We start from the raw sequence: 22,285 nt of genomic DNA, 5'->3' as shown, positions 1-22,285 counted from the left end.
TAGGAGCAGACGGCGAGATCAGCGCAGGGATGTAAGAAACAAGTGGCTCTCAGACCAAAGAAGATTCTGCGGGAGAGGGCACACTAGGCCTTCACAGGGGCGTGGCTGGACAGGAGCTCGCCAGTTACCGAAAGAATTGTCTGAGAAAAGCTCTGATCTGACCCGAAAGGCCCTTGGTTCCCACGGCAACGTCTCAGCGTCTGGCAGTAGCAGACTCTGTGCCCGGGCTTTCTGGGTCTGGGGGTCCCGCGTCCGCCAGCCTCTCACAGCCCAGAGGCACCTCCCATTGGCGCCTGGCGGGTTAGGGAGGCTGTTCTTCCAGCTGTGACAGATCCAGCCTGAGGAGCGCTCCTGTGTCTTTCTTAGTTGTTTCTTCCCGCCCACCTGCCCCTCAAAGCCACAACCCACTTGCACGCCACCGTGTGGACACCTTAAAGCGACCCTCTAGGTCTGAACCCTGCTGAGGGAATGGTCAGCTTCGCTCCCATTAGATGGCTTGGCCCAAAGGACCTAGCGACTGCCCAGACAAAAATTTCTTCCTACAAGCTCCACGTGTCTGTGGTCTCTAAGACTCAAAAACAAACCCAAAAGAAAAAGCCAACCCCCGCCCCCCGCAAAAAACAAACAAAAAAACCAAAAACACTGCCAACCAACCTTTCACGAGAGGAGTCCTTGAGAAGAGCCTCTCCAGCCAGGACCAGGTAAGGGAATCTGTGCACTTGGCCAGACCCAGAACACACAGTGGCAGGGACCTGACAGCCACACTCTGACCCCACCACTGACACATAGATCAGGACGCATCACCATGAGAGATGACACCACAAATCTGGCTCTCACAGATTGATTCCATACTGTCTCATCGATCCCACACACATCCCATCACTGACACCAGATTCCCTCATCGCTGACCCGACATACCCACAATCATTGATTCCATGGACCTCATCACTATCCCAAAGACCACCCATCACTAATCTACAGACCCTCCTCTGTCACCCCAGGGACCTCACAGATTACCCATCCCTGATTCCAGGATCTATAGAACCTCATCTCTTACCCCCACAGACCTATTAATAAGGGGATACATTCGTGGGAGACTGTGTTGACCATTTTACACACCCACTGCGTGTGTGTGTGCGCGCTGATTAATGGACTTAGGTAAACTTTAGCGTTTTGGTAGGCAATGCAGTTTTTCAATGCCTTTTCTCTTTCTTTTTCTTACATCTTTAAAGGCCTTACCCCAGTAAGTGTGGATTGCAATTCATTAATGCCTATCCTTTATTGAGTCCTTGTCATGCATATTTATTAATAATAATTCGTAATTCTTACAACTCAGAGACACCACAGACTCACATGAGAAGAATGGCTGTGGATTTTTATTTACTTATTTATTCATTTTGGTTTCTGTAGATTATAAAAGTCATTCATTTGTATCAACTCACTAAGTGTATACTTTGTTTTCTAAAAAAAAATTCTAATTACAAAAACATTGTTTTTAGACAGGGTCTCACTCTGTCACCCAGGCTGGAGTGCAGTGGTATAATCATGGCCACCATAGCCTCAACATCCTGGGCTCAAGTGATCCTCCCGCCTGAGCCTACCTAGTAGCTGAGACCACAGGCATGTACCAATACATCCACCTAATTAAAAAAAAATTTTTTTTGTAGATATGTGGGTCTCACTATGTTGCAGAGACTGGCCTTGAACTCCTTGGCTCAACTGATCCTCCCACCTTGGCCTCCCAAAGTGTTGAGATTACAGGTGTGAGCCACTGCACCCAGCTGATAAAATCTTAAAAAGAGTAACTTTGGGACCTAATGTAAAATTTCCACTGAGATGATGCATCAGAAATTAAGGTAGAATAAGATGGTCCTAGGGCATCTGAAACAACAGAAACTAAATCTTGGGCCAGGCGCGGTGGCTTACGCCTGTAATCCCAGCAATTTGGGAGACCAACGTGGTTGACTCACTTGAGGTCAGAAGTTGGAGACCAATCTAGCCAACATGGTGAAACACTGTCTCTACTAAAAATACAAAAATTAGCCTGGAGGTTGCAGTGAGCCAAGATCGTGCCACTGCACTCCAGTCTGGGCAACAGAGGGAGACTCTGTCTCAAAAAAAAAAAAAGAAGAAGAAGGAGAAGAAGAAGAAGAAGGAGAAGAAGAAGAAGGGGAAGGGGAAGGGGAAGGAGGAGGAGGAGGATGAGGAGGAGGAGGAGGAGGAGAAGGAGAGGGAGGGGGAGGGGGAGGGGAGGGAGAGGGGGAGGAGGAGGAGAAGAAGAAGAAGAAGAAGAAGAAGAAGAAGAAGAAGAAGAAGAAGAAGAAGAAGAAGAAGAAGAAGAAGAAGAAGAAGAAGAAGAAGAAAAGAAGAAGAAGAAGAAGAAGAAGAAGAAGAAGAAGAAGAAGAAGAAAAGAAGAAGAAGAAGAAGAAGAAACAAAATCTTAATTTCTTCATCAAGTGTAAAAATGTGGACTGGCCGGGCGTGGTGGCTCACGCTTGTAATCCTAGCACTTTGGGCCGAGGCGGGCGGATCACGAGGTCAGGAGATCGAGACCACGGTGGAACCCCATCTCTACTAAAAATACAAAAAATTAGCCGGGCGTGGTGGCGGGCGCCTGTAGTCCCAGCTCCTCGGAGAGGCTGAGGCAGGAGAATGGCGTGAACCCGGGAGGCGGAGCTTGCAGTGAGCGGAGATGCGCCACTGCACTCCAGCCTGGGCGACAGAGCAAGACTCCGTCTCAAAAAAAAAAAAAAAAAAAAAATGTGGACTGGACTCAGGAGGAATAATACATAAAAAGACACACAGGCACTATTTTTTTTAAGTTTTATTGAGAAATATTAATAACATACCACAGAAGCCACCCATTGAAAGTGTAAAATTCAACGGTTTTCAGTATATTTGCACTGTTGTGCAAACAGCACCACAATAAATTTTAGACCATTTTCATTACCCCAAAGTAAAGCCCATATCCCTCCATTTCCCCCCAACTCCCCTAACCCTGGGCCACCACTAATCTACTTTCTGTTTCTATGTATTGGTCTATTTTGGACATTTTATTTAAATGGAATTACATAACAAGTGGTCTTTCGTGACTGGCTTCTTTCACTTAGCATCATATTTTCAAGGTTTACTCAATGTTGCATGTGCAGAGGGGGCACCTTACATAAGGATAAACCTGGGAGGGAGGTGCTTGTTGATTTTGAAACTTCACTCCAAAACTGTAAAAAGGAAATGAATGGTTTCAAATAGATGAAAAATGTATTCGGGCTAAAATCCTCCGTTTTCGCCAGTTTGTAATGTGGAGTTTTATTGCGAAGAATGGTAAGGTTTTTATGCATATTTTCTGCAGATTCTCCCTGTGTTTGGGGAACAGTCCCAGAATGTGGAGGTGTGGGCTTCTGGACTCTGTGGCTGGATATTTGAGTCCAGGAGAACTCAGATCCCTGGTTAGGCAGAGAAACACAGTGCAAGAGTGCCGATAGAACTCTTTGAAATAGAAAATTTAAGGCCGGGCGCGGTGGCTCACGCTTGTAATCCCAGCACTTTGGGAGGCCGAGGCGGGCGGATCACGAGGTCAGGAGATCGAGACCACGGTGAAACCCCGTCTCTACTAAAAATACAAAAAAAAAAAAATTAGCAGGGCGTGGTGGCGGGCGCCTGTAGTCCCAGCTACTCGGAGAGGCTGAGGCAGGAGAATGGCGTGAACCCGGGAGGCGGAGCTTGCAGTGAGCCGAGATTGCGCCACTGCACTCTAGCCTGGGCGACAGAGCGAGACTCGTCTCAAAAAAAAAAGAAAAGAAAAAAAAGAAATAGAAAATTTAAAATGTTCCCTCCCAAAGCGTTCCAGATAACCACACAAAAGAGGAGTTTGCTGAGCCGGTCCGTCGCGATTGTCCAATAAGATGCAGACAGACTGGGAAAGAAGGGAGTTTATTTCTGCAGCCAGTTACATGGAGAAGCCAAGTAACTCACCAGACCAACTCAAAGTTTCAAGTTTTTTTTCTAGCGCTTATAGACATCTTAAGCTCAATGCTATGGTGGGATTGCACCTATAAGCAGGAGTGTTGCATTCAATCAACATCTAATCTTTAACCAGGGCCTAGGGTCTGGAAAGATTTCTTTAGAGTCTTGGAAAGTTTCTGAATCTTAAGACAGGCCGAGGTGAATGTATAAGAATGCTATTATTATTGGATCAGACTTTAGGGTCTGAGAAGACCCAGGCGGGGTCTTAATGGGTTCGTTTTCGCATTCCATACCTGACACTCAGGCACCACTTTCTCCATTTCTTTAACGTTTAACTTATGCATTCATCAAAATTATAGTAAAGGGTTAGTGGAAACTGTTCTGGTTGCTAATGGAAACCTGGCCTGCCACGCTGCGATCGGAACTGAAGCCCACTGCAGAACACTGAAAATGCCTGCAAACACTGACTTTACTGACAACTCTTAACTACAGAAAATCAAGTTCATGCTGCCTCCTGGCTCTGTCCTCCGGAATTGCTAGTTAGAAACGTGCACATTGTCCTAGGTTCGGTTTTGCAAAGATGGAGCCCGTCAGCGAAAGCATTTGTTTTATTTCATGCATTAATTTTTCCTTTATCCATTTCCTTTTTACTTATTTATTTAGAGACGGAGTTTCCCTTACTGCAAACTCCGCCTCCCGGGTTCAAGTGATTCTCCTGCCTCAGCCTCCCAAATAGCTAGGATTACAGGCATGGGCCACCACGCCCCGCTAATTTTTTTTTTTTTTTTTGAGACGGAGTTTCACTCTTGTTGCCCAGGCTGGAGTGGAATGGCGCGATCTTGGCTCACCGCAACCTCCGTCTCCCCGGTTCAAGCGATTCGTCTGCCTGAGCCTCCCGAGTAGCTGGGATTACAGGCATGCGCCACCACCCCGGCTAATTTTGTATTTTTAGTAGAGACAGGGTTTCTCCATGTTGGTCAGGCTGGTCTTGAACTCCCGACCTCAGGTGATCCACCCGACTCGGCCTCCCAAAGTGCTGGGATTACAGGCGTTGAGCCACCGCGCCCGGCCAATTTTTGTATTTTTAGTAGAGACGGGGTTTCACCACGTTGCCCAGGATGGTCTCGAACTCCTGAGCTCAGGCATTCCAGCCGCCTCGGCTTCCCAAGGTGCTGGCATTACAGGCGTGAGCCATTGCGCCTGGCCTATTTTATTTTATTTTAAGACGGAGTCTCACTCTGTCTCCCAGGCTGGAGCGCAGGGACGGGATCTCGGCTTACTGCAACCTCCGCCTCCCGGGAAGCGATTCTTGTGCCTCCGCCTCCCGACTAGGTGGGATTATAGGCGCCCGCCAGCATGGCTGGCTAAGTTTTGTATTTTTAGTACAGACGGGGGTTTCATCATGTTGGCGGCCGGACTGTTCTCGAACTCCTGACCTCAAGTAATCAGCCCGCCTCGGCCTCCCAAAGTGCTGGAACTACAGGCGTGAGCCACCGCGCCCGGCCCCATTTCCTTTATTTTATTTTATTGTGTTCAGACGGAGTTTTGCTCTTGCTGTCCAAGCTGGAATGCAGTGGCGCGATCTCGGCTCACCGCAACCTCCACCTCCGGGGTTCAAGCGATTCTTCTGCATCAGCCTTCGGAGTAGCTGGGATTACAGGCGCACGCCACCACGCCCGGCTACATTTCCTTTATTTTATTTTTATACTTTACTAGCCTGTTTTTGTTTTTGTTTTTTTTTTTTTTTTTTTTTTTTTTTTTTTTTGAGACGGAGTCTCGCTCTGTAGCCCAGGCTGGAGTGCAGTGGCGCAATCTCGGCTCACTGCAAGCTCCGCCTCCCGGGTTCACGCCATTCTCCTGCCTCAGCCTCTCCGAGGAGCTGGGACTACAGGCGCCCGCCACCACGCCCGGCTAATTTTTTTTTTTTTTTTGTATTTTTTAGTAGAGACGGGGTTTCACCGTGGTCTCGATTTCCTGACCTCGTGATCCGCCCGCCTCGGCCTCCCAAAGTGCTAGGATTACAAGCGTGAGCCACCGCGCCCGGCCCGCCTGTTTGTTGATCACAAGACTGGCGGTGCACAAGGTTCACCGGGCGGTGGACATGGGCGAGGTGGGAGGGTCTCTAGCGCCTGGTGCTAATCTCCAAGAAAGTGCAGGAAACAGCACCAAACGTGATTGCAAAGTTTTGGTTTGGCGCGGCGGGTAAGCGTTCCAGCGCAGAAATGCGCAGGAAAGTTTCTGCTGTGCTTGTAGGCAGGTCAGCCCCAAGCACTTCTTCTTTTTTTTTTTTTTTTTTTTTTGAAACAGAGTCTCGCTCTGTCGCCCTGGCTGGAGCGCAGTGGGGTGATATCCGCTCACTGTAAGCTCCGCCTCCCGGGTTCACGCCATTCTGCCGCCTCAGCTTCCCGAGCAGCTGGGACCACAGGCGCCCGCCACCACGCCCGGCTAATTTTTCGTATTTTTAGTAGAGACGGGGTTTCACCGTGGTCTCGATCTCCTGACCTCGTGATCCGCCCGCCTCGGCCTCCCAAAGTGCTGGGATTACCGGCGTGAGCCGCCGCGCTAGGCCGGCCCCAAACACTTCTTATTGGCTAATCTGGAGCAAACCTACACATCCATTGGCTGAAAACTCCGTCTATTTGAGGGTGACTGAGAGCGTCCCTTCCTTCTGTGTTGCCTGGAAACGGACTGCCGCCTAGTAACATCTGTTCACGTTTCCCATTGGTCACCGTTTCCGGAAGCCCGCTCTCCAGTTTCCAGAAGCCCGGCGCACGCTGGGTCTGCAGATGGCGTCCAGGTGCACAGTGGCAAGTGTGATTCCGCAGTCTTGGGCTGTTCGGCCAAGCGCTCGCCGGACATGGGATGCCGGAGGGTCATCGGCGTGGAGTCCTCGCTTTCAGCGTCCGCGGCTGGGAAATCGGCTATCGCTACGGCAGGAACTGGGACTCGGGCTGCGTCCCGGCCCTTCCCCATCAGTCCACCGGACTCGTGGGCGCGCGCATTGGTGCTGACATAATTTCCTGACCTCTGACCCGTATTGTCTCGCGATTAAAGGTAAAAAACGGGGCTTTTTCATCCTACTGGGGTAAAACGCCCTTTTATTTCTAGGCAGCTGTTTTGTTGCAGAACGCCTCGAAGGGACGGAGTGACCGGCAGATTGAGGTTTATTAAATAAAACACATTCCTGGTTTATATTATGTTTATAATAAGGCACCCCAACCTTTAAAAAACCTCACTTTTTGCCAGTTGTATTATTTAGTGGACTGTCTCTGATAAGGACAGCCAGTTAAAATGGCATTTTTTTGTTGTTGCTAATTAAACCAATTTTTAGTTTTGGTGGTTTTCCTAACAGCAGCAACTTCTCAGGCTTTATAAAATCATATTGTGGGAAATTTCTGTGAAAGGCACAGCGAGTTAGTTTGGAATTGTTTTAAAGGAAGTAAGTTCCTGGTTTTGATATCTTAGTAGTAGTATTTTCCCCAATGTCTTTGAAATCTTATTTTTGGAGCACGTATGTGGAGTAACTTTTGTGAAAGAAACAACTTTGATTTTTTTTTTTTTTTTTTTGAGACGGAATTTCGCTCTCGTTGCCTAGGCTGGAGTGCAGTGGTGCAGTCTCTGCTGACTGCAACCTCCGCCTCCGGGGTTCAAGCGATTCTCCTGCCTCAGTCTCGCGAGTAGCTGGGATTGTAGGCATGCGCCACCACGTCCAGCTAATTTTGTATTTTTAGTAGAGATGGGGTTTCTTCATGTTGGTCAAGCCGGTCTCGAGCTCCCGACCTCGGGTGATCCGCCCGCCTTGGTCATTACCATTATATATATATATATACACACACATATACACACACACACAATATAAATATATATAATATATATGTGTATATACATATATACACATATATACGTGTATATATACAATATAATGTATATAATATATATATAATGGTAATGACACTATCTTCCTAAATCCATTAAAATTTTAGTTGGTGGATCTCTGAGTTTGTAGGATTTATTTCATAGTGTGAATGAGATATCTATAGGCTCCAGGTCTCTCTCTTCATGAGGTGTGAAGATTCGGTGCTTTATAAAACAGCCCCCACATTCTTCATAGGCCTTATCCTTAATTCTCAGCACCCCTCTGCTTCTGACATTGTTACTAAAATTAAGCTAAGTTTTTGTGGTTATGTGAGAGCTGTGGAAATGTCCAGCATTAGCCACTAATGTTTCTCCTTGATATTTCTCCATATCTTAATACTGACCCTCAATCCATTACTCAGATGGGTGTCCTTTTCCTGCATGTCTGGAAACTAAGACCGGCTATCCCTCTGACCTCCCTGCTGAGCTACCATTTTTTTCCTCTCTCTCTTTTCTTGTCTACACTTGAGTTGGTAACCGCAGCTCTTTCATGAGCAACCTTGATGCATTTGACTCCCTCTAATTCTGAGTTTATTACCCGCAGTTCCATCAGCCAAGTTTAGGGGCCCATGAGAAGGGCCCGTGTAAATTTTCACATACCTCTAGCCAAAATGTAGTGTTTCCTTCCATGTTGAATATAGGCCGTAGACCCCTCCGGTATGGGGCATTGTTAACAGGAGACCACAGCAGTTTTATGTCATCTGACAGCATCTCCAAATAGCCTTCATGGTTGTCACTGCTTCCCAATGACAATTCCAAATAACATTTCTCAGTCACTTAATATGTTAAGGTGGCTGTTATAGGCACTATTACTATGTCAGAAATTACACCAAAATTTAGTGGCTCAAACAATCATTTTATTATGTTATGTGGATTCTCATGCTTATAGTCAGGATTTCAGACAGAGCACAAGGGTAGCCCACTTGTCTCTATTCCGTGATATCTGGCTTCAGCACGGAAGACTCAACAGCTGGGGTCTGGAACCATTTGGAGGCTTGTTTCCTCATATCTGATACCTGGCTTAGGATGTTGGAAGAGGGGGCTCAGCTGGGACTGAGTGCCTACATGTAGTGTTTCCATATGGCCTTGACTTCCTTACAGCCTGGCAGCCTCAGGGTAGTCAGAATTCTTAGGTGGCACAGGGCTCCAGGGCAGATGCTGAGAGGTCTTTTATGAGGTAGCACAGCAAATCCACCCAGGATCGGGGAGACAGGACATCGATTCTGCCTCTCAAAGGGAGGAGTGGCAAGAAATGTTGAGCCATTTTTTAAAACTACCACAGCAACATGCCTATTAATATGTCAGAAAAAATTAAAGCATCCTGATAGCTGCATTTCTAAGTAATTGGTCTCCTTTGAAATTCCATGAATTGTGTTTTTGGTAGTTTATGGCATTAGTCTGAGGAGGGGTTAAAGACTCTCCCATATGGGTCCTGCACAGAACAGGCTCACCCCCACCCACGTCCCCCAGTGTTTGAAGTGCACAGTGTTTGCTCTGGTTTATTGGTTAGGGCAGGACTTTCTCATTTGAACAGGGGTTAAAGACTCTCCCCATAAGGGTCCTGCACAGAACAGGCTCACCCCCACCCATGTCCCCCAGTGTTTGAAGTGCATAGTGTTTGCTCTGGTTTATTGGTTAAGGCAGGACTTTCTCATTTGTTTTACATCTAACAGCGGTTTAGAAATTGGCCTGTAACTTTTTTTCTTTTGGCCTGATTTCCTTCTGTTTGTGCTGATATTGTTCTCACGTCAGTAGGAATCAAGAGCTTCTTTTGCTGTTCTTCTGTTTTGGATGCACTGGAAGGTAAGTTTTCTTGTGAACCATATTTTCGAGTCATTTTGTAGGCTTTGCCAAATGGCCTTTTTACCCTCCTATATTGCATTTTCTTTAGATATTCTCATAGATTCTCAAGGATATTTCCGTATTTTACTATTCATGAGTTTAGAAGTGTGTTTACTTTCCTGAGTTTTCATTTTCTTCTTTTTCTTCTGTACATGTAATTTACAGAGCAAATACCCACCAGAGAGGATATCTTAAGGGATGTGGAAAGTTTCTTTGTGCTTATCCAGTGAGGTTGACTTTCAGTCAATGAACATTCAGTATATGCCTGGGACTCTGGCTTTATTTATTAGCTTTCTGATGCCGAACTCATCAATGAACTTCCCTGTATATTTGATTCATCATGAAATGGTGACACCGAGGGCGGCTGATTTCCAGGTTTACATCAGTTGCCCCAGGGGAAGTGCCTGGCCCTTGACTGGTTGTTGCTGCTCTAACTTTGCCCTGTTAATTGAAGAAATGTGGCTGTAAACTCCTGGGTTGTTGCTGGCATTTACTGTCCTCACAGTTTACAGAGAAGCCTATATTTTCAGCCTCTCTCTCTGCTTTCTGTCATTTCTAAACCATCTCACCCGACCTAGTGTAATCTTCATTGTGTGTGAGTTTGCACAGATGTAATTTGGGCCTACACGTCTCCTCAAAGCCTGATGCCCACCTCCCACCTCCACGAAAATCTGGAGCTCAGGACCCACCACCCTCCCCCACCCACTGCAAGCTTGAACATTTGGTGGTGGAAACCCCGCCCTGAGTTTGTATTATGGTGGGTTCTCTTGGGTCTTGTTCTCTGTGGGTCTGTCCTGCGCTATAGTGTGTGGCGCGGGGGGGATTTGCCCTGTGTTCCTGAAGGAGGGTCACAAGGAGTTGTTGGGCAAATGGGCTAATATTTCTTTTTTTTTTGAGATGGAGTCTCACTCTGTCTCCCAGGCTGGAGTTCTGTGGCACTGTGTCAGCTCACTGCAACCTCCATGTCCTGGGTTCTGGCAATTCTCTTCCCTCAGCCTCCAGAGTAGCTGGGATTACAGGAGCCCACCACCACGCCCAGCTAATTTTTTAGTATTTTTAGTAGAGACGGGGTTTCACCATGTTGGCCAGGCTGGTCTTGAACTCCTGACCTCAGGTGATCCACCCGCCTAGGCCTCCCAAAGTGCTGGGATTACAGGCGGGCACCTGGCCAAGTGGCTGATATTTCTTAAGGACTTCCCCCAAGAAGGAAGAAGCCAAACCTACTCAGGCAAATCTTGTTTATTTATTCTTCTAGGTCCAGATTTTGAACAAATTTCTCTAGAGATTGAACAGGTAAGGCTCACCTTTCAATAGTTACACGAAGAAATGCCTAGCTGATGACTTAAGCTATGGTTTTGGGCTGCACGAGAGTGGTCAGGTGAACAATAGGGAAATCTAAACAACCCAAAGGAAAAGAGAAAAGGCCCCCGAGAAATCAGGGCAAAGTGCCACAGTGTCTCTTTCTTGATGGTGTCACTGGCATGTGGGTTACCTTCCCACTGCATCCCCCAAAGGACATGAGGCCACAGACTGCAGTGCCCGTGAGCAGAGGAGCTGTGGGGATGGTAGTTTGATCGCTCCATTCAAGCGCAAACCCCGGTGCATGTGTGTCTCTTCTGATGCAGCGCCCCAGTGGGTAAGCTCTGTGCTTCTCCACACAGTGGATGAGGAGTGGAAACATTCTGTCTGTTTAGCGCTTGACGGTTTGGTTGTGACCTCATGTCATGGTGATTAGAGCCAATGATCCTAACAGTTTAAAATTGTTGAGCTTGTGGGTAGGTATTTGGCAGATAGTCTTTGTGTCACCCAGTGTCATCTGCAATGGTTTTGTTACTTTTTGCATAAACTGGGGAGAATGTTTACTAACTGTAGATGATAGAGAAATCACCAGTCTCGCTGTGGGTGACACAGCAAGACTCCATCTCAAAAAAAAAATTACAATAATAAATAAAATACAATAAAATAAGCTTTCTAGGTTCGGCGCCATGGCTCACCCCTGTAATCCCAGCACTGTGGGAGGCTGAGAGGGGTAGATCACTTGAGGTCAGGAGTTCAAGACCAGCCTAGCCAAAATGGTAAAACTCTCTCTCTACTAAAAAGAGAAAAATTAGCCAGGCATGGTGGTGCAAATCTGTAATCCCAGCTACTTGGAGGCTGAGGCAGAAGAATCACTTGAACCTGGAAGGCAGAGGTTGTAGTGAGCTGAGATCGCACCACTGCACTCCAGCCTGGGCGACAGAGCAAGACTCCATCTCCAAAAAAAAAGGGTTTAACTCTAGAATTAATTTGAAATTCTGTCAAGAAAGAGGTACTCAAAAAACATGAAAAGTATGTAAGTCACTAATGTATCAAAGAAAACAATCATTCTTGTATTGTAAATAAATACCCAACCAAGACAAAAAGGCACGTCACATCTTATGGGAAAAGACTGAAATGAGGGTTGAGAGGAAAACTGTGACCCTTGAATGTAAGACAGAAAAAAATCAGGGCAGGATGTTAAGAATTGGAAATAATTCTCCATATTAAAGGATCACGAGACAGGAAGAGAGGAGAGAGGGACACGATAGTCACAGACTGCAGGGGTGTGGGGTAGATGGGAATAAAGGAGGCAGAGAGCAGTGGGGATGTACATAAAATCACCCTCCAGAGCGGTGCTGTCTAATAAGGCAGGCACTTGCCACATGTGGCTGCTGAGCACTTGAAAGATGGCTAGTCCAACCTGAGAAATGCTGTAAGTGGAAAACACATTTAAAAAAAATTCTGAATACTCAGTATAAAAGAAAGAATGGGCCAGTGTGGTGGCTGACATCTGTCATCCCAGCACTTTGGAAGGCCAAGGTGGGAGGACTACTTGAGCCAGAAGTTTGAGACCAGTCTGGGCAACATAGCAAGACCTCATCTCTTCAGAAAAAAAATTAGGCCAAGTGCAGTGGCTCACGCCTGTAATCCCAACACTTTGGGAAGCCAAGATGGGTGGATCACTTGAGCTCTGGAGTTCAAGACCAGCCCAGACAACATGCCTAAACTCTGTCTTAACAAAAAAATACAGAAATTATTCAGGCATGGTGGCACATGTTTGTGGCTCCAGCTACTTGGGAGGCTGAGGTGGGAGGATCATTTTGGCCCCGGAGGTCGAGGCTGCAGTGAGCCGAGATTGTGCCACTGCACTCCAGCCTGGCTGACAGAGTGAGACCCTGTCTTTAAAAAAAAAAAAAAAAAAAAATTAGCATGGCACGGTGGTGTGTGCCTGTAGTCCGAACTACTAGGAAGGCTGAGGTAGGAGGATCTCTTGAGCCCAGGAGTCTGAGACTGCAGTGAGCTATTAATTTTCGTTTCTATTATTCTGTGGACTGCCAGTGACTTAGTGGTATTTTTACCTCATGTTTATAAAGCTGAATAGTTCTGTATGTCAGCTCAGCACCCTAGTGTCAGCCATGCTAGTCTCCTGCTGTGCATAGATTAGGGTCTGTCCGCACCCAAATCTCCTGGGTTCCTGCTGTCGGCACCTGAAGGTACCCACTAGATGTGTCTGTCACTTCCCTACATCCACCTCTCTTGTGGTTCTCATGTTTCTGCCTCCCTAGAGCATTTCTCTGTAGAGCAGTGCTTTCCAATAGAAATACAATGCCAGACACGTACGTCATTTTAGGTTTTCTAGTAGTCACTTTGGAAAAGTTAAAAATTGGTGAAATTGTTTTATTTCACCTAAAATGTTAGCATTATCCAAAATATCACTTCAACGTCTTATCGAAATAAAAATTATTAATGAGATAGTTTACAGTTCTGATAAATAGGTGAACTGAGAGCATACACAGTAGTATTAATTCTGTTCTAATTTCTGCTTCACTGAGTCTCTTCACATAGTCTTAAAAGATTGTTGCTATGAAATATTATACATGTTACTCATAACCTGTACAATTCTGCAGTTGTAATTGGTTGTCTCACCTAATAATCAGTTGCTTTGCTTCATAATATGTAAATTGGCATCTTTGTTTTCCAAAAGGCATAAATACTAGTATAGTTTTTTAGTTAAGCCAGAAGAAAGTTCACTTTATTTACTAACATAACTTATATGTAAAAATTTAATAAATCTCCCTGCTTCTTTTCTTTTGCATCATAACAACCACTGAAAATAATATTTTCCTGGCAGTTGGGGGTAAATGGACAATAGCTTTTGTGACCAGAGGTGAATGGCCCAGGGGCTCCAGCACTCCAGGTCCCACTGAGCCTGCCCCACAGCTGAGGGCATCGGTATTTCCACACACCTATAATGTACAGTGCCCCAGAACAGAGATTGGATGCTCTCCTTTATTCAAATGGGGCATTGAGGGTACTGTCATTGTAATTGAATTAATAAGTAAGTATTTATACACTGTTAAAATCTGGTTGGATTTGTGTCCCTTCACAAAACAAATTGCTTAAATGAAACCAGAGTTAACATAATTGACTACATCTGCTTCTATGAGACGCTGTTCTAACATTTAATTAGAATCTAATTTGAAATGTCAATAAAAAGTTTAACTATTCAACTGAATTATATTTAGACTTTTTGTTGTTGTTGTTTTTGAGATGGAGTTTTGCTCTTGTAGCCCAGGCTGAGTGCAGTGACGCGATCTTGGCTCACTGCAATCTCCTTCTCCTGAGTTCAAGCGATTCTCCTGCCTCAACCTCCTGTGTAGCTGGGATTACTGGTGCCTGCCACCATGCCCGGCTAATTTTTGTATTTTTAGTAGAGACAGGGTTTCACCATGTTGGCCAGGCTGGTCAAGAACTTTTGACCTCAGGTGATACACCCACCTCGGCCTCCCAAAGTGCTGGGATTACAGGTGTGAGCCACCGCACCCGGCCTTATAGATTATTTTACTTTATTTTAGTTACTTACTTTTATGACTTTGTTATAAAAACGCTTGTTTTAAAATCAATCAATATAACAAAGAACAAGGAAGATAATCAACAAGCATTCCCACCTCCATGATTTAGAAATAACTGTCATCAATACAGGAAAATACCATGCCATTCTTTCTCCTCTGGGCACATGGACAGACAGATAGGGTGGGAAAAGAGAAGATGGGCCAGGCTCAATGGCTCACGCCTGTAATCCCAGCACTTTGGGAGGCTGAGGCGTGTGGATTACCTGAGGTTGGGAGTTTGAGACCAGCCTAGCCAACATGGTGAAACCCCATCTCTACTTATAATCCAAAAAAAAAAAAATTGGCCAGGCATGGTGGTGGCCTCCTGTAACCCCAGCTACTCAGGAGGCTGAGGCAGGAGAATCACTTGAACCCAGGAGGTGGAGGTTGCAGTGAGCCGAGATTATGCCATTGCACTCCAGCCTGGACAACAGAGTGAGACTCCCTCTCAAAAAAAAAAAAAAAAAAAAAAAAAAGAAAAATAGTTGATGAAGGATGGATAGATTAAAATAGTTCTGCATTAATGAGGCTACTATGGTTCATATTTGTGTAAAAAGCATTAATTTGCATTTGTTGGCATTTTGAAGCTCTGTTGTTGGATGCATACACATTTAGTATCTATATGTCTTTATGATTTTTAAATCATGTAATGTATCTCTTTACGTAATGATTTTTAAATTATTTTGTAATGTTTCTCATTACATTATGTAATGCCCTTATTAACTGTCTTTGGAAATCTTTTTTATCTGTTATCCATACAACCACTCTTGCTTTTTTAATACCGATGTTAGCATGATATGCCTTTTTTCTTTTGTTTGTTTTTTATTTTAACTATGCTGTGTTTGAAGTGAGGTTCTTGTAGATGGCATGTAGTTGGGTTATGTTTTATTTTATTTAAACTGCCATCTCTGTTCTTTACATCAAAGGTAAATTGATGTACTCAAACCACGTACCTTTAAAGTAATTCTTGATGTGTTAAAGCTTAATTCTGCCATTTTATTATTTGTTTTCTGTTTGTTTCCTGTTTCCCTGTTGTAGTCTTCCACTGGATACGTGATCACTTTTAAAATTCCATCTTGTTTAATTTATACTGTATTCGAGTATATCACTTACATAGTTCTTTTGGTGGTTGCTCTAGGTATTACAGTATATATCTATAACTTAGCCTGTTGCTATCAACATTTAAGTACTTGCAGTGGAGCATTGAAAACTTACTTTCATTTACGTCTTTACCCTCTCTACTTTTTAGATATAATTGTTTCCAATATTTCCTTTTTCACATTGAGCATTCCAACATATGCTCAATTTTACAATTTTTGCTTGAATCATCAAATATGATTTCAGAAATTCATAAGGAGATTCTTATGGCTTTATGGCCCTAGATACTGCCTGTAGTGTACTGACCAGTGGCTCCAAACCTGTTTTCTTTAGTGGGAGAGGATCTGGCACTTCTCCCTCTGAAGTTTACTGCCTGACCTGTTTCTGTGTCTGGTTACTCCAGGTGAACTTGTGCTATTTCTGTTGTCTTTAGGTTGAGAGTGGTAGAGCCTGTTATTTAACTTCATTCTATCGTCTTTACCCCAAAGTCTTACATTTTTAATAAAATTAAAAGCCATCATTTTTGGTCCTTTGTCAGTGACAGCTATCTAAAGAAAGACATTAGCAGCTTTTTAGATATTTAAGGAAGTTTCTGTCATTCTTTGGTTGTCATATCTTTAGGAAACTTTTTTTTCCTAAATTACTCCAAATTAAATTAATCCTACAGTTGGTCTAATTTAATTTTTTTTTTTTTTTTTTTTTTTTTTTTGAGACAGGGTCTCATTCTGTAACCCAGGCTGAAGTGTACGGGTGGAATTATAGGTTACTGCAGCCTCAAACTCCTGGGCTCAAGAGATGCTCCCACCTCAGCCTCCCAAGTAACTGGAGCTACAGGTGTGCACTGCCATGGCTAGCTAATTTAAAAATTTTTTTGCAGAGGTGGGGTCAGGTCTCACTATGTTGCCCAAGCTGGTCTCAAATACTTGAGCACGAGTGATCCTCTTACCTTGGCTTCCCAGAGTGCTGGGATGACAGGTATGAGCCACCATGCCTGGCCCAATTACTTGCTTTTTAAATAGCTCAAAAGTTTTTCATCCTTTTAACCAAAGTTGCCAAATCTAAAGTATTATTCCTTTTGGTCATCAAGTAGATGAATGGATGAATATATTTCAGTTTGCTTATTACTAAATATGTTCGTAATAACATATTTTATTCAAATCACTGCATATTAGCTCTGTCTCATTTTCCATTTTCATGACAAACACACCCAAAGCTCAGCTCACTGTATTTACTTTCTTTGTATGATACTGTTTGCTAAGTTTTTTCTGTTTGCTTTACCATATTTTGAACAATTTTCTATTAAACTAGGATATTTTAAAAGTTTGCCTTTTCAGGCTGGGTGTGGTGGCTCACGCCTGTAATCCCAGCACTTTGGGAGGCTGAGGCAGGCAGATCACGAGGTCAGGAGATCGAGACCATCCTGGCTAACACAGTGAAACCCCGTCTCTACTAAAAAAATACAGAAAATTAGCCAGGCGTGGTGGCGTCCCAGCTACTTGGGAGGCTGAGGCAGGAGAATGGTGTGAACCCTGGAGGCGGAGCTTGCAGTGAGCCGAGATGGTGCCACTGCACTCCAGCCTGGGTGACAGAGCAAGACTCTGTCTCAAGAAAAAAAAAAAGTTTGCCTTTTCAATTCTCTTATTTAGACAAACTCTATAGTTTCAAAGTTATTTTTTTCTGCCTGATCCCTTTGATGTTTGATGATGTTAATAATATATTATTTTCAAAGCCAATTTTTTATTTCTACACTGATAGTGGAAAAAGAATAAAGTGATGAAGTCAACAGGTGTTATTAAAAATGTGAATAACAGGAAAATGTTTTGTTGCTTGTTTTATTTTGTCTTTGAAGTCTTTCACAGACTAGATTTGAAGGTTTATGAAGGATGGGGCAAAATTATCTAAGGAAAGTTGCATCCTATGACCTCAGGCTGACTTCAAGTAAGAGAGAGTGGATTTGATAAAGGCATTGTCTTTCTTAGGGTATGTGCATCTTGGCAGAGGAGCCTGGAGAGGCAGTATAGAAGGATTCTTTTAGATTTTGGATCTCTGTAACCTCCATTTACATTTTGTTGAGCGGTTGTCATTTGGGGGAAAACATGAAAAAGAAAAGATCATTATCATGCTACTATAATGCACATCACATAGAATTGCAATGATTTGTTGGTTGTTCATTCCAGGCCAAGAACTGTGAGTTTCTCCAGCCAAAGGCCTTGTATTTATTGATCTTTCTGTCCCACAGGCTAAAACAGTGGTTGGCCCATGGGCAGTTTAATAAATGTTTGCTGACTAATCTAAAACCTTTTCCATGGCCTTGCCTCTGGAGATTAAGATTTTCCAGCACTTGTACATAAAAGATGTTTATGCATAACTATAGGGAAGACATTATAATTTCTGAAGAGGAGGACCAAACCTACAAGGTTATTGTAGCATTGATTATAATGCATGGTAGCAGTCTATTCTCAGACCTCTAGATGCCTATTTACCTGACGCACTGGCACCAATGCCCCCATTTTGGTGTGCCATCTTCCCTTCACCAGTTGGGACAACACAGATAATAAAATCAGCTCCAAAAGCTTACACATGGTGGATCCCTTCACACCAGTTCGCAGTACAAAGTAACCACTTGCTTGTAGAAAACATTATTATCATTTTTTTTTTGAGATGGAATTTCGCTCTGGTAGCCTAGGCTGGAGTGCAATGGCGCGATCTAGGCTCACTGCAACATCTGCCTCACGGGTTCAAATGATTCTTCTGCCTCAGCCTTCCAAGCAGCTGGGATTACAGGCGCACCCCACCATGCCCAGCAAATGTTTTGTATTTTTAGTTGAGATAGGGTTTCACCATGTTGGCCAGGCTGGTCTCGAACTCCTGACCTCAGGTGATCCGCTCACCTCAGCCTCCCAAAGTCCTGGGATTACAGGCATGAGCCACCGTACCCGGCCTAGAAAACATTATTAAATAGCAAACAGTAGCAGTGTGCTTGGGGGTTTTAGGATTGATTATTTTCAAATCTCTAGAAAAGCTCATTGCATTACCTTAGGCTATAATCCCAGGGCAGAGTCTCATCTGTTACTGGGGGGCTGGTCTAAGGGACCTTCCAGCTCTCAGATTAATGGTTTCCCAGATTGATCTGCTCCCTGCCACCCACCCATCCTCGGTTTTGTTTTTTTGTTTGTTTTTACAGAGATAATGTCTCACTATGTTGCTCAGGCTGGTCTTGAACTCCTGGCCTCAAGTGATCCTCCTGCCTTGGCCTCCCAAAGTACTGGAGTTCCTGATGTGAGCCACTGTGCTCAGCCCATCCTTGGCTGTTAAAGTGTGGAGGTAAATAGTAGGTACCAAATTTACCTCCAGGTCAGAAGTGGCAGATGCCCCAGGGCAGAATCATGTCCCTAACCAGGCCTCCTACTGCATGAAGACCTTACTTTCTGAAGGTTAAACCTGGACAAAGGTCTGACCAGTAGCACTATGTTCATGCATATCAGGTCAAAAATTTAAAACTGGGACTATCCAGAAGAACCTGGTAGGCCGGGTGCGGTGGCTCACGCCTATAATCCCAGCACTTTGGGAGGCCGAGGCGGGTGGATCACGAGGTCAGGAGATCGAGACCATGGTGAAACCCCGTCTCTACTGAAAATACAAAAAATTAGCCGGGCGTGGTGGCGGGCGCCTGTAGTCCCAGCTACTCGGGAGGCTGAGGCAGGAGAATGGCGTGAACCCCGGGGGGCGGAGCCTGCAGTGAGCCAAGATCGCGCCACTGCACTCCAGCCTGGGTGACAGCGAGACTCTGTCTCGAAAAAAAAAAACAAAGAACCTGGTAGATGCAGGTGCAGTCTGCAGTCCAATGGTCAGCTATGAAAACAGGCTACTTGTACTTTCTTTTTTTCATGTAGTCTTTGATGTAAAAATTGGTAACATTTTCTAGCTTCTGGTGTGCTTCCCTTCCTTGTTCATTTTCCATAAGTAGCTTCCTCCGTCCCACCTCCCAACAGGCCATAGTCAATTCAGGACATTTTGACCATGAAAATGAGTCTCCATAAGAGGAATTCAGAGGCCAGGCATGGTGGCCCACACCTGTTACCCCAGCACTTCAGGAGGTTGAAGCCAGCAGATCACCTGAGGTCAAGAGTTCTAGACCAGACTGACCAACATGGTGAAACTCTGTCTTTACTAAAAATACAAAATTAGCCAGGCATGGTGTCGGGGTCCTGTAGTCCCAGCTACTTGGGAGGCTGAGGCAGGAGAATCACTTGAACCCAGGAGGCGGAGGTTGCAACGAGTTGAGATTACGCCTGGTCAAGAAGAGCAAAATTCCATCTCAAAAAAGAAAAGTAATAGTAAGGAACTTAAAAATTAACATAGAGGAAAGAATAAAGGGGCCAGCCCCTTAAGAATCTCCCAGACCTCTTTAACAGGAGTTTAGGTTATAACATAAATGTGTTGAGGATACTTTTTCCTTTGTTGATGAAGGACTCCAGCGAGACTGTGCTGATGATATTGCTGTACTTGGAATGGACTGGTCCTTTCATTTCCTGGATTTGTCCCTTTATTCTTTTGAGTTCAGGCATAATTTGTTACACTTTGCAGATACTGTGTTTTTCACAAATTGAAGGTTTTGGCAACCATGGGTGGAGCGTCCATCTGCCACGTTTCTATCATGTGGTCAGTTGGTGACTCTGTCACATTTTGGTAATTCTTACAATACTTCAAATTTTCCATTACTATTACTCTGTTATGGTGATCTGTGATAGGTGGTCTTTGAGGTAACTGTTGTAACTATTTTGGGAGGTCATGAACCAGGCCCCTATATGATGGCAAAATTAATTGATAAACATTGTGTGTGTTCCGACTGCTCCCCTGACCAGCTATTTCTCCATCTCTCTGTCTCTCCTTGGCCCTCCTTATTCCTTGAGACGCAACAACATTAAAATTATGTCAACGAATAATCCTCCAGTGGCCTCTTAGTGTTCAAATTAAAGGAAGACACATGCCTTTTACTTTTAGTCAAAACCAAGAAATGATTATTCTTAATGAGGAAGGCTATGTTGAAAACTGAGACAGGCTGAAAGCTATACTTCTTGTGCTAAATTTAGCCAAGTTGTAAGTGCAAAGAAAAAGTTCTCAAAGGAAATTAGAAGTGCTACTCTAGTGAAAACATACATGATAAGAAAACAAAGCCCTTCTTTTCATTTCATTCATTTCATCTTCCATCAGCGATACCCTTTCTTCCAGTTGATCGCATCTGCTACTGAGGCTTCTGCAATCTTCGCGTAGTTCTCGAAACTTGGCTTTCAGCTCCATCAGCTCCTTTAAGCCCTTCTCTCCATTGGTTATTCTAGTTATCCATTCTTCTAATTTTTTTTCAAAGTTTTTAACTTCTTTGCTATTGTTTTGAATTTCCTCTCGTAGCTCGGAGTAATTTGATCGTCTGAAGCCTTCTTCTCTCAACTCATCAAAGTCATCCTCCATCCAGCTTTGTTCCATTGCTGGTGAGGAACTGCGTTCCTTTGGAGGAGGAGAGGTGCTCTGTTTTTTAGAGTTTCCAGTTTTTTTGCTCTGTTTTTTCCCCATCTTTGTGGTTTTATCTACTTTTTGTCTTTGATGATGGTGATGTACAGATGGGTTTTTGGTGTGGATGTCCTTTCTGTTTGTTAGTTTTCCTTCTACCAGACAGGACCCTCAGCTGCAGGTCTGTTGGAGTTTACTAGAGGTCCACTCCAGACCCTGTTTGGCTGGGTGTCAGCAGCGGTGGCTGCAGAACAGCGGATTTTCGTGAGACCACAAATTCAGCTGTCTGATAGTTCCTCTGAAAGTTTTGTCTCAGAGGAGTACCCGGTTGAATGAGGTGTCAGTCTGTCCCTACTGGGGGGTGCCTCCCAGTTAGGCTGCTCAGGGGTGAGGGACCCACTTTAGGAGGCAGTCTGTCCGTTCTCAGATCTCCAGCTGCGTGCTGGGAGAACCACTACTCTCTTCAAAGCTGTCAGTCAGACAGGGACATTTAAGTCTGTGGAGGTTCTTGCTGAGTTTTTGTTTGTCTGTGCCCTGCCCCCAGAGGTGGAGCCTACAGAGGCATAGTTGGAAGTAAAGCTCTCCTCAGCAAATGTAAAAGAACAGAAATTATAACAAACTGTCTCTCAGACCACAGTGCAATCAAACTAGAACTCAGGATTAAGAAACTCACTCAAAACCGCTCAACTACATGGAAACTGAACATCCTGCTCCTGAATGACTATTGGGTACATAATGAAATGAAGGCAGAAATAAAGATGTTCTTTGAAACCAACGAGAACAAAGACACAACATACCAGAATCTCTGGGACACATTCAAAGCAGTGTGTAGAGGGAAATTTATAGCACTAAATGCCCACAAGAGAAAGCAGGAAAGATCCAAAATTGACACCCTAACATCACAATTAAAAGAACTAGAAAAGCAAGAGCAAACACATTCAAAAGCTAGCAGAAGGCTAGAAATAACTAAAATCAGAGCAGAACTGAAGGAAATAGAGACACAAAAAACCCTTCAAAAAATTAATGAATCCAGGAGCTGGTTTTTTGA

The 22,285-nt window shown here is 44.4% G+C and overlaps 1 long non-coding RNA gene across 2 annotated transcripts in view; it reads left to right on the top strand.

The window, feature by feature from the left end:
• Window positions 1-6,564: 6,564 nt before the first annotated feature.
• Window positions 6,565-22,285, top strand: part of LOC116480799 (uncharacterized) — a 43,007-nt gene continuing 27,286 nt past the window's right edge. For both annotated transcript variants that reach the window (XR_009209294.1, XR_004251358.2), the window contains exon 1: window positions 6,565-7,018. This is a non-coding gene — a long non-coding RNA (uncharacterized LOC116480799). The remainder of the gene's footprint in view (window positions 7,019-22,285) is intronic.

The sequence above is a fragment of the Hylobates moloch genome, unplaced genomic scaffold (genome assembly GCF_009828535.3).
Source record: "Hylobates moloch isolate HMO894 unplaced genomic scaffold, HMol_V3 SCAFFOLD_13, whole genome shotgun sequence".
NCBI classification, from domain to species: domain Eukaryota; kingdom Metazoa; phylum Chordata; class Mammalia; order Primates; family Hylobatidae; genus Hylobates; species Hylobates moloch.
This window is presented reverse-complemented; position numbering and strand designations above follow the sequence as displayed.